Genomic DNA, 10,709 nt, shown 5'->3' with positions numbered 1-10,709 from the left:
AATGTACTTAACATATATTATGTGCTTAAATCCCTAGTGTTCTGTATTGAACAACTTTGGGGAAATTTTGATTTTTTATGTTTTGTAATTTATAAGATTTAAGTGAAAACTGTATCAAAATAATTACATTGCAACTGAATTATTTTAAAAAAGGATTTAGTTTTATTATTTGGGGGGCTTGGGACTTAAACATTGCATAAGTAAGTTCCTTGGTATCTGAATCAACATGAACTGGAATTTTTAACCTGAAATGATTCCTTGGGTTCATCTCCTTTCCATGTTAGGAAACTGAGTCTCAGAGAAGTACAGTTGTGCATGCTCATAGTGACTTAATAGTGGAGCCAGGATAAAAATGCAGATCTTCTAATTATTATGATAATTACATCTGATAGTTATTGTGCACTAATTAGATACCAAGTAAATGTCTTATGTCATCTTCACAACAACTAAGTCCAGCAATGTTGCATCTTCCAAAAACAGGTTTTCTTTTTAGTTTTTTTTTTTTTTTTTTTTGTCTCATACATTTTAAATGAATCTGAATTTCTTCTAGTACAAATTTTAGAATGGAGTCATGATGCTTTGGTTTGAACATTTAATCTGAATCCATAATCTGACTGAATCCTGTGTATCTAACATACAGCCCATCATGGTCACACTTCTCTAGTGAAATCATTCATTAATTATCTTGGAATTTTGCTTTATTTTTGCCAACTGGGGTCTTCTTGTTCCTTTCAAAAATAATCCAGTAAATAAAAAGGAATACAAATTTCTGTGATATTCTGTACATATTCATAGGCTTCACAATTCCACTTTTCCTTTTCTTATTATAACACTACTTTATGTGGTGCTTCTCTATTTCTCTTTAGTTCTATATTGGTAATATTTGACATTTCAGTCCTTTGCTTTGCTTTCACATTTTTTTCTCTTCTCAGATGATTTTTTTCCTCATTGAAAAGTGTGTGTGTGAGTATGTGTGTGTATTTTTGGTTATATAGAGTTCTATATTTTTGGTTATATAGAATTCTTATTATTTTTGTTTTATATAGAGTTCTCTCTTCTTTGTATAATTAGCATATATATTTAATTAAAGAGATAGTATTTCTTAAGTTTGCTTAGTTAGGTATAATGTGTTTTTCAGGTATTCAAATCCTGTTTGGTTATTATACACTAGTGAGAGGGACTACATGTTCTGTTTTTCTATGATTTCTGTTCTTTGTAGTAGCATTTTTTTTCTTTTTCTTTTTTTTTTTTTTTTTTTTGCTATTAAGTACTCAGTAAAAATTGTTTGCACTTACATATAACATGAAACACCTAACTTTGTGTTATTTTAAGAATTTGTATTTATGTGTCTGGCATTCCTGTTATCATCCAAGTTTTCAAGCATATTTATGTATAATTCATATAGTCACACATGTTTTTCTCAGGCCCTCCCTTGGAAAAATGCTTAATTTTAATACTTGGTAATTAAAAATTTGGGGGGGGGGAATAAATTATCATCTTATTCCTGATTAAATCATAATTCTTTAAAGATGATGACCACATATATGTATATATATGCATACATATGTATCTGTGTGTGTACACACACACACACACACACACACACACACACATATATATATAAAGAATAATATTGTTATTCAACATTATTGAACAACAGATGATGTGGAAGAAGAACTTAACCTGAAATCTATCCTACTTTGGACTTTACTTCTAACATAATATAAATAGGATCGAATCCCTTCACTTCCCTGGATTTCCATTTCTTTACCAGATGAAATGATTGATCTCTAGAACCTCACCAGTCTATAACTAAAGGGCACCATTACATTGATATCATGTTTTAAAAAATTCACTGGTGTTTTTTTCCATCGGTTTATTTCCTCATATTTTAAGATTGGAAAATTTTGTTCAGACTTTAAAATATACTATGGATTTCTCACATGGCTGGACTGTCTCACTTTGAAATCTGTTTTTCTCGGGGAAACAGTCTTCCTACAGACAGCTCTAGGCATATCATCCTGTATTCTTACCTTCAATTTCTCCTTCCTGCACCTAGAATCCTCAATGCTATCCCCTGTCAGCCTCCCCACTCCCTGCCCTTTTCTGGCCTTTACCTTTCACTGCATACCTGTCACCACCCCCTGAAAATGCCTTGCTGCACCCATCTCCCCTGACATGTTTGGCTGCTTCTCAAGCAGGATCATTATGTGCCTCTAAACTTTCCTCCCACCAACACCACCCATTCATCTTCATTTGATTGTCTAGTTAAACTCTTAATACCTAAAATGATCACCTGCTGCTTCCTTCGGAAGCCTTCAACAGCTTCAAAGCCTCTGTACTCCTGTTGCTTCTCCTGCTACACAGCGGTACACATCAACTCCCCCACACAGAATGAGCCACTTGAAAGCAAAGACCAAGTAATACATCTCTGCATTTCTTATGAACATAGAAGGTATTTGTAGAATGAGAAGGATTTTTTGTAGGATGTAAAATCCATCTATACATACATATTTAATTCATATTTTGTATTCCTCCTACCTGCAGAATCATTATTTCAGGTAATGCCTTTGATTTCATCATTTACCATATTTAATGCTCAGCTTCCTTTTTTTAGAAGATCATGTGTGTTTAAACATGCCATAGTTTCAAGAAGCATCACCTACATCAGTTTAGTAACTATTATCCCAAACCCGGAATTTGATAGATTTAAATAATATAAAATTGTATTAGTTGATTGAGTTAATAAATGTAATTATATTATTACTTATTTTTTAGTATGTGTGAAAATTATACCAGTATTTGGCCTTCATTGATAACATACATAATGCACATTTCACCCACTCAGTTGTTTCATTATTTCTGAATTTTGAGAAATACATGATTATTTTTCTTTCCCCATACTTTGCCCCCAGCAGGCTGCTGTGATTGTCAACAGCAGCAGGAGCCACTTTGAAGGTTTGATAAAAGCAGATGAAGATGCTTAAAGAGGTCTATTTGCTGAAAATATCTGGTAACAAACAGGAATATATGTGAGTAAATATAGTGTGTTATCCTGATTTTTAAAAATAAATGTTATTTTTAAATGCCTAACTGGTTGTTTTCAAAGATTTTTTTTCCTGGTGTGGTTTTGAGTTAAAGATGATAATAAAAAGTTTATAATTTTAAAAAAAAAAATCTTGACCTTTATTTCTCACACTTAAAATAGAAACTGGCTTAATTTAGGGCATTGCGTTTGATGCCAAAAGAATTCTACTTTTAACCATAATTGTGACTTTATGGTTACTCCCTATTAACTCAGTTATTCTTTCTCACTAAAAAGGATGGATAACTAATAATTAGTGATGAGCATGCTTACTGGCTGGGATAGAAGAGGAAAATAAAATTGAAATTAATTTAAATGTTAGAGAATTAGTCCTTTCTGATACTACATTCCACTTTGGTTTCCTTCTTGGCGCTCATCCTATATGATAATTTCAATTGTTATTTCTTAGTCTCTATTGGCTGTTTCTTTGCTGCCAAATCCTTAAATTTTGGATCTTCAAGGTTCTTTTCTTGAACCTTTTCTCAATTTTCACTCTTTCATTAGGAAGAGCCACATGTTTCTGTGATTTCAGCTACTATCCTTAGGCTGGCACCAATAAATTGTCGATGTTAGCATGATCTGTATTTCTGGTCCCTACTCATTTCTCAAACCTTAGTCATGTTTTTTCACTGCTAATGATACATCTCTATCAGGATGGCCTGCAGTCCTTGTGAGCTCAAATATCTCAATATTAAATCAGTATTTTTTGTACCCATCCTTCTTCTTCTGACCTTTCAAATATAATGTTTATCCAGGATTTCCTATTACTCTAGACACCAAGAAACCTCAGGGTCATCTTTGACTTCTCATTGTTTCTCTTATTTATCCAAAATGCTTACATCCAATTTTTAAAAAGAAAGCTACAGACCAATATCTCATAGAATACAAAACTCCATGAACACCATTCACATCCTTTAGGATGGCTATCATATATAAATAAATACAGATAGATAGAAAATAACTGCTGTTGGGATTATGAGGAAATTGGAACCCTGTGCATTGCTGATGGTATAGCTGCTACACAAAACAGTATGGAAAATATTAAACATATAATCACCATATGATCCAGCAATTCTACTTCCGAATATACCCAAAAGGATAAAAGCACAGACTCAAAAAGATAGTTATACAGCAATTTTTTTTCTGGTACCAGGGATTGTACCCAGGGGCACTCAACCACTGAGTCACATCCCCAACCCTTTTTATTTTGAGACACACACATTCTTACTAAATTGCTGAGGCTGGCTTTGAACTTTCAATCCTCCTACTTCATTCTCCCAAGCCATTGGGATTATAGGTGTGCACCACCACACCTGGCTACAGCAATTTTTAAAGTGGCATCATTCACATGGCCAAAAGGTGGAAACAACCCAAATATCCATAAACAAATAGACAAATAAAATGTGGTATGTACATAAAAAAGGAAGAAAATATATTATGAATGGATGAACCGTAAAAATATGCTGAGTGAAATAAGCCAGGCAAAAATGTATATATATATATATATATATATATATATATATATATATATATGTAGAATTTTACTTACTTGAGGTACTTAGAATAATAAAATTCATAAAGACAGAAAGTAGAATACTGGTTCCAAGGTCTGGGGTAGGAGGAGGGAATGAGAAACAAAGTACAAAGTTTCAATTGGGGATGATGAAAAGGATCTAGAAATGGATAGTGGTAATGTTTGCACAATATGAATGTATTTCATGCCCTACAATTCTACACTTAAAAGTGTTAAAAATGACACACTTCAGGTTATTTGTATTTTACCACAATAAAATTCCTGAAAATTTTTAAAAATCCAATAGCATAGAAGTTAAAAAAAAATTAGCAAATGAGTTTGACATCATAAAAAGGGTAATATAATATATTATTATTTAATAAGGTTTACCCTAGAAATACAAGGTTGGTTCAAGATTTCAAACATTATTACCTATATACCTGTATGATTACACCACTGGTGTGACTGCACCTTGTACTACCAGAGGAATGAGAAATCGTGCTCCATTTGTGTGCAGTGTGTCAAAATGCATTCTACTGTCATGTGTAACTTATTAGAACAAATTTAAAAAACAAAAAAGTGTTAGAATACCACTAATCTAATTTCCAATAGAATATTAGCTATTAGAACCGTCTTTTTAAACCATTTATCTCTTTTTATTCTATTCCCAACATATCTTAAACTGTATAACAAAATAAACATTATATAACTTTTCAGCTAAAAAAATTTCAAAATTAATTTAAAAAATCACTATTGCCAAATCAAAAGAGAGAAAAATGTCAATAGAATGTGAAAAAATATTTGATAAAATTCATTCTTTGCATGTTAAATGTTCTCCTCGGAAATGGAAAAGAAGGAAACTTTTCTCAGTATGATAAAAAGGATCTAAGTGAACCCACGGTAGCATACATCTTACTGGCAAAAGACTTTCCCCATACTTAGGAACAAAGCAAGGATACCCATTCTTACCATTTCCATTCAGACCTGTACTAGAGGTCTCAACCCTTACAAATAAAGCAAGAAAAAGAAAAGGTACACATTTTAGAAAGGAAGACATAAAGCTGCTTTTATTCCTAGATGTTATAGTTATATGTATAGAAAATTCCAAGGACTCTACAAAAAGCTGCAAATGTTTATAATCAAAACTTAGGAAAGTCACTGATATAATGTCCACATACAAAAAATGAATATAGTTCTGTATACTGGCAAAGAAAAATTGCAAACTATAATTTTAAAAAATAATACTTATAAAAGCATCAAAAACATGAAGAACTTAAGGATAAGTCTACAAAAAAGATTTATTCACTGAAAACTGTAAGACATTTCTAAAAAAAAAAAAAATTAAAGAAGGCTTAAATGGAGGGAGAAAGTTTGTCCATGAAATTAAAAACTCAATATTGCTCTGAAGTTAATTCAAAGTTGATCTCTATCTATAAAGCAATCCTCATTAAAATCTCAGCAGGGGGTGGGGCTCTACCTCAATGGTAGAGCGCCCACCTTGCAAATGTGAGGCACTAGGTTTGATCCTCAGCACCACATAAAAATAAATAAAGATATGTGTCCAACTACAACTAAAAAAATAAAAATATAAAATCTCAGCAGGGTTTGTTTTTTTCTATAGAAATTTAGTAAGAATATTCTAAAAAACACATATGGAAAAGTAAAGAACTTGTATAGCAAATATATATATATATATATATTTGAAGAAAAAAAAAGTTGAAGGATTCACATTACCCAATTTGAAAATTGGCTTTTAAACAATTTGGATACTAATCAAGACTGTGTATTTGACATGTAGGTCAGTGAAACAGAATATAGAGCTGAGAAAGTGACCCATAAACAGATGGTTAATTTTTGGCAAAGACATCAAGATAATTTAATTAGGAAAGTACAGTCTTTGACACAAATGGTAGTATAGCGATTGTATATGCATATGTAAAAATAAATAAAATCCTCAATCCTTATCTCACCACATATAAAGTTGGTTCAAAAGTAATCATAGACCTAAATGTGAGTTCTAAAATTATAAAACTTTTAGCAAAAAAAAAAAAAAAAAAAACCACTGGAAATACTTTTATATATTTAGACAGAGTTTTCTTGAAACAAAAACACTGCCATCTAGGAAAAAAGTTAATAATCTGATTTCATCAAAATTACACTTTTTTTTTCTTAAAAAGACAAAAAAGTAAAAGGCAGGCCACATACTGAGAGGGAAATAAGTGCAGAGCATATATCTGACTTGTATTCGGAACATAAAAGAGCTCTTACAACTCAAAAGTAAGATGACAGCCCTTTTAAAAGTGGGAAAAAGACTTGGGCAGACACTTCACCATAGAAGATAGATGACATCAAATAAGCACATTAAAAACTGTCAGCATCTTTAAGGAAACAAAACCACTGTGAGATATAACCACAGAACACAAGAATGACTAAAATTAAAGAGACAGGCAATACTAAGTGCTGCTGAAAATACAGAACAGCTAATACGTTGTTAGGAATGCAAAATGACAGGGCCAGTTTTGAAAATAAGTTGACAAGTTTCTTTCAAAGTTAAGCATCCATTTACCACAAGATCCAGCAATCCCACTCCTAGTTTTTATCCATGAAAGCATATGTCCACAAAAAGGGTACATGAGTGTTTACAACAACTTCATTGACAATCACCAAATATTGAAAATAACCTGAAAGTCCTATCATCTAATAAATAAATGTGATATTTTCATGGAAGCTACTCAACAGTAAAAAACAACTACTGATAAACAACATGGATGAATTCAAAGGCCTTATACTAAGTGATCAAAGACAGCTACAACCCATGATTCCATTTATGTGACATGTTGGAAAAGGCAAAAGACTAGGAAGAGTAGGTGCAAGGACTGTCCCCATGAGGGAGGGTAGTTGCAGACTGCAAACAGGCAGGAGAATAATGAAAATGTTTACCTATTAATTGTAGTAATGTATACTTCCAACTGTATATGTTTGTTCTTAGTACGGGTGTGCATTTACATCATATGCAAATTCATATTGTATAAAAATTCACATAGACTGTACAATGAATCCCGCTTTTATGTACAATTATAATGCATCAATTTCAAAAGGTATACAAATAAATAACTGCATACATTTGTCAAAATAGCCAACTGTACAATAAAAGGATGAGTTTTACGGTATGTAAATACTCAATAAACTAATTTTTAAGCATCTAAGATTTTTTAATGATTAAGAAACATTGATGATTAAGAGAGAATTAAGAAAGGATTTTAAATATCATTCAATTTTACTAATAACTTATAATTCATTACATGTCTACTGTGTTTGGACCTTCATCCACATTGACTCATTCAGTCTTTATAAGTAAATTAAGTGAATTTCCTTTTTTATAGATGAGGAAACTTACTGAGAAAATTTCATTGTCCATGTTGCCTTGACATGAGAAACAGAGACTTTCAAAATCTAAAATCCTTCCCTTTGCTGCTTCATTTTATTGCATCTCCAGCATTTATTTAATGCAAACATATCAACTGTACTTACATTAACGCATGTGGTCCTCATCTTCACATGCACAAGTTATGTATCCTTACACCTATTTTCAGATGTGGCAACAGATATCTAAGAATTTTATATAAAGATGAATCATAATTTGGGGGGAGGAGATAAACTTTTTGCTATTTTGAGCTACTATTGTCAACTACTATTGTACATAATGTTTCACGTAAGGGCATAAATATATTTACTATGTTTGTAAAATTCATTCTGTATAATTGCAGATCAAGTTTGTTCTTCTGTGACATATGGGATATTATGTTTTAAAGACCATCTTGGAATACAATTAGAGAACTTAGTATTTTCATGGGCTAAGGCCATTTTATTTTACCTTTGCAAAAACTTTAATTAAGGATATTATTTAAAAAAAATATGGTATGTAACCATTTGAGATTTTTTTTTTCATTCTACATGATTTCCTAGAGAACATTTCAAGTTGTTGCACTTATTGATGGTCCCTTTCTTTCCCTTTTTGTTGCTGAGTAGTATTTCACAGTATGAAGATCCTGTCAAAACATTTATCCACTGAAGGATAAGGTTGTTTCTAGTTTGGGGGCTACTGGGAATATATACATTTGTGTACAGGTTGATGCATGAACATAAGTTTTCCTTTCTTTGGAATAAAAGCTCAAGTGCAATTGCTAGGTCTTATGACAAGTACACATTTTGTTTTTAAAATGCACCATACCATCTTACATTCCTACTAGCAATTTGAGCTATCTAGTTTCTCCATGTTCTTATCATTGTTGGTATTAACACTATTTTTTTAGTTTAGTCATTATCATTGGTACATAGTGATACATCACCGTGGTTTTGTTTTTCCCTGATAGATAATGATGGTGAAAATGTTTTCATTCTCTTTCCCCCTATATCCTCTTTGATGAAATGTCACTTGCTGTCTTTGCTCATTTTTACATTGATGTTTTTAATATTGGTTTTTAAAGTTGTTTATGTCTTATAGATAAAAAAATCCTAGGTTAACATGTGATTTTTACATATTTTCTTCCTATCTGTAGTTAGTAATTTTCATTCTCATAAGAGGGTATAATTATGCTTTACAAAAGATTCATTAAATAGTAATTTTCTAAGCCTCCTTAAAAGTGGCTTATTAGTGGCAGAGAAACTATAGTATTCTAAAGTATGCTGTGTTTTGTTTATAGAGAGGTCTAAGGTAACTTAGAATAAATATGATTTCTGTTTTGCCTAATTTCCTTACATCTTGTTTTCATAAAAATATTAAAATAACTTATAGTATACAAAGTTCTCTCAGACACATTCTATCCCTGACTTTTTCCTTCATCTGTAAACCTTAAGTATTTGTAGTAGGATAAGAATACTCTTTCTCTCTGCTTTTCTGAAGCCAAAGGCCTCTCTATCCTAACAGTAGGGAGTTTTTAAAATTTTTTTATAGAACTCAAAATATTTTTCTTAATGAAGCATGAGAGATATATAATTGGAGCTTAATCTTCAGAATACAATAGTCCGGATTTTTGAAATGACTCCATTCCCTTTTCAGCAGCAGAGCAGTACAGAAAGAAGTAAGCTATCTACTGCAAATAAAGAAAAGGCAGGACATTGGGAATATCTGGAGGTTGGGAGGAGAAGGCTGTGATCAGCTCCCGGTGGCTGCATGATACACCCTGACATCCACAATGCCCTTGGCCATGGAATGAGGTTGGAGGACAAATTAAAAGAAAAGTCACTTACAGTATATACAACCCTGTGATCTATTTGAGTTTGGTTATACTGCTTATAGCTGAAATATTGAAATCTCCATTATTCCATGTGATGATGGTAAAACAATTTCCATAATAAGACCATTTTTTAATGAATCCTCCCTTCCACTATAAAGGACATGGTGCCAAATTTCTTATTCTTTTGTTAAGCATTCATTAGCTAATAACAGTCCAGCAGTGGGCTAGGCACTGAGAATGTACAAAGAAATGAGCAGAATCCCTGCTTTCAAGCTGTTCATAACTGTGATAGGAGAAATAGCAGCTGAAGCTGAAGCTTGCAAGCCCACACTCTCTCTGCCCTCTCCCTCTCCTCTCTTCCCCTTCACCCAGTCCCCCATAAAATCTCTTGGTTGAATTTCAGTCTGGGGTGAGTCACTCACCTTTCATTTCCTCCTTCATGAAGCCTTCACCAAGGACACAGGAAGAAAACGGACTGTGGTGCCAGCCAGTCTGGATTCAAATCCTGACTCTGCTCAGCTCTCTGGGATTTTGGGTAAGTTACTTAATCCTTCTGTGACTCAGATTCTTCCACTGCAAAATGGGGATATAACTGCACCTACTCCATGGGGTTATGGTGAGGAATAAATAAATTAAGTCACATAAAAAAAAGAGAAATAGCAAACAGTTGCAAAATCTAATAGGTAATATGGGACTAGGTAGAAGGGCACAATTAATTCTGCCTTGGTGAATAGGAAGGGCATGAGAAAGAGGCATTTGAGTTCTATCTGGCTAGATATTTTTAAATCAAATGTGAGCTTTTCTTTCATGGTGAGTATAAAACAATTATAGAAAATTTAGAAAATGGAATTAAATTTTTAAGGCTGAGCTAATC

Source organism: Callospermophilus lateralis, chromosome 6, assembly GCF_048772815.1.
Source record: "Callospermophilus lateralis isolate mCalLat2 chromosome 6, mCalLat2.hap1, whole genome shotgun sequence".
Taxonomy (NCBI): Eukaryota; Metazoa; Chordata; class Mammalia; order Rodentia; family Sciuridae; genus Callospermophilus; species Callospermophilus lateralis.
The sequence above is the reverse complement of the archived record's forward strand: the minus strand, read 5'-3'. Positions refer to the sequence as shown.